We start from the raw sequence: 2,705 nt of genomic DNA, 5'->3' as shown, positions 1-2,705 counted from the left end.
GGAGCAGCCACTGCACTCCAGTCTGGGTGACAGAGTGAGACTCCAACTTTAAAAAAAAAAAAAGAAAGAAATGTTACTCTTCTTCCAAGACAGCTATAGTCTCTCTAGACCTTAGTACTCATCCCCTGATTGAGATTTCGCTTTGGGAGTGTTTTGAGTTTTGAGTTTGTATTTCAGAGGGTCGATTTCGTGCCTGAGGTTGGAGGAGAGGAGAGCACAGCCCAGTTGAGCCAGGCAGGGAAGGACACCCAGCCTCCGCTGCTAGTGGCATTTACTCAGGGCCACACTGAAAAGGTTCAGGGCAGAAAGCTGTGTGTGGGTTTTTTTTCTGATTTATATTCTCTATTCTCCCTTTTTTATGCTTGTTTACCACCCTAATCTAGTACGTATCTCAACTGAACTTACGTTAAGATCTCAAACCACGTTTGACCACAGTTATCTGTGAGTGTTAACTCAATAGATCTGAATAAGCTGGCCAGAGTCAGAGAAAGGAGTAACCCAAAATGAACTTTAGGTTTTTAGGAGGAAGAGAGAGAGAGGTAGTGACTCAGAGAACCAGATCTCATCAAGGTGTGGGAAGGCTCATCTGTGTACAAGGAAGCCCTGGAGAACCTCTGGGCCTTTTAAATTTTATTTTTAGAGATGGAGTCTCACTGTGTTACCAAAGCTGGAGTTCAGTGGCTATTCATAGGTACAATCCTAGCTCACTGTGGCTTCAAACTCCTGGGTTCAAGAGATCTTCCTGCCTCAGTCTCCCAAGTAGTTGGGATTACAGGCATTCACCACTACATCTGGCTCCTGGGCCTTTATTTTAAAGAATAACACTGATCATCTCCCCAAGTCCTAGTGATTCTTTTCTGGTTCTACTAAAAGAAGAATAAGGGGCCCAGTGGAGTTCTAATCCTTCCAACATTCCATTAAGAAATTCTCCCAGCTGGGCACAGTGGCTCAAGTCTGTACTCACAACACTTTGGGAGGCAGAGGCAAGAGGATTGCCTGAGCTCAGGGGTTCGAGACCAGCCTGAGCGACAATGGTGAGACCTCATCTCTACAATAAATCAAAAAATTAGCCTGGTGTGGTGGCACATGCCTATGGTTCCAGCTACTTGGAAGGTTGAGGTGCCACTGCCCTCTAGCCTGGGTGACAAAGTGAGACTCTGACTCAAAAAAAAAAAAAGAAGAAGAATTTCTCCCATATAGCAAAACATTGGGAAAGTTTAAATGTCCTTTATGTTGGAATGATTGAAAATAATTGTGACAACCTGTATGTCCTTTAAAATTATGAAGTAGATTTATATTTACTGAGATAGAAAAATATTCACACTATATTCTTAGTGAAGGAATAGGTTACACAAAAGTAGATAGAGCAGAACTCTGTTCTTACCTAAAAGCAAACAAACAACAAAAATTATAAATATATGGTAAAAATCTAGAAAAAAATATGATGTTCAGTGGTTCTTTTTTATTGGTTGGATTATAGACAATTTTCACATTATATATATATATTTCTTTTATTCTACATCTTATTTACAATGAGTAAGTGTAACTTTTATAATTCAAGAAAACATCATGCTGTTTGCATTTTGGGGAAAATTACAGTGTAAAGATAATACTTGAGAGCATCATTTCTGTTACGGAATGTGTAGTACAGCTTCATAAATAGGCTAACTGGAACTAGGCGTAAAATCTGGTTTTCAAACACCAGGGAAATGCTGACAGACTGATCCCACAGAATCAATTGACTCATCAGCACCATTCTAGCGTGTCCAGGTTTTAGCTCGGAAGCATCCAGCTTTATATTATGCCGAGCAAAAGAAGCTAGACATAAAAGAGTACTTATTGTATGATTCCATTTACATGACATTCTAGAAAAGGCAAAAGTAGTTTCTTCTTTTTTTTTTTTTTTTTTGAGTTGGAGTCTCACTCTGTTGCCCAGGCTGGAGTGCAGTGACACACTCATAGCCACCACAGCCTCGACCTGCTGGGCTCAGGAGATCCTTCTACCTCAGCCTTCCAAGTTGCGGAACTATAGGCACACGCCACGACACCCAGCTAATTTTTTGATTTATTGTAGTGACGAGGTCTCAACAAGTTGTCCAGGCTGTTCTCAAACCCCTGAGCTCAGGCAGTCCTCTTGTCTTGGCTTCCCAAAGTGCTGGGATTACAGACTTGAGCCACCGTGCCCGGCCTAAAAGTAGTTTCTAATGAAAGAAAGCAGATCAGTGGTTGGCTGAGGAGGAAGGTGAGGAATTAACTACAAAGCACTACAAGGGAAAGTTCTGGGTTAATGAAAATGTTCTATATCTTGATTATGGTTACATGGTATGTATGTTTGTCAAAACTCATCAAGCTATATGCTTAATGTGGGTCATTCTGTCATGTGTAAGTTACACTGCAATATAATTGCTTTTAATTAAAGCTGCCAACTTTCCCTGTCCAAGATAAAGAAGCCAATGGCCCTGAAAGAATCCAGCTTGGGGAAAATATCACAGCAGAGATACACTCTTTAGGCTAAAGAAAACATCATTAAATTTATGAAGACATACTTACTGAGTTAAAGTCTATGAACAGTAAAACAAATTTTTTAAAAATTCAGGAGTGAGACCCCATCTCTACAGTAAATCAAAAAATCAGCCGGGCGTGGTAGCGCATGCCTATAATTCCGGCTACTTGGAAGGCTGAGGCGGAAGGATTGCCGGAGCCCA

At 40.9% G+C, this 2,705-nt stretch overlaps 1 protein-coding gene across 2 annotated transcripts in view; it reads left to right on the top strand.

The window, feature by feature from the left end:
- MARVELD3 (MARVEL domain containing 3) overlaps positions 1-2,705 on the top strand; it is a 17,131-nt gene that overhangs the window by 7,406 nt on the left and 7,020 nt on the right. The gene's annotated exons all lie outside the window — the stretch shown is intronic.

The sequence above is a fragment of the Carlito syrichta genome, unplaced genomic scaffold, assembly GCF_000164805.1.
Source record: "Carlito syrichta isolate Samal-C Ts95f unplaced genomic scaffold, Tarsius_syrichta-2.0.1 Scaffold312120, whole genome shotgun sequence".
NCBI lineage: Eukaryota > Metazoa > Chordata > Mammalia > Primates > Tarsiidae > Carlito > Carlito syrichta.
The sequence above is the reverse complement of the archived record's forward strand: the minus strand, read 5'-3'. Positions and strand labels throughout refer to the sequence as shown.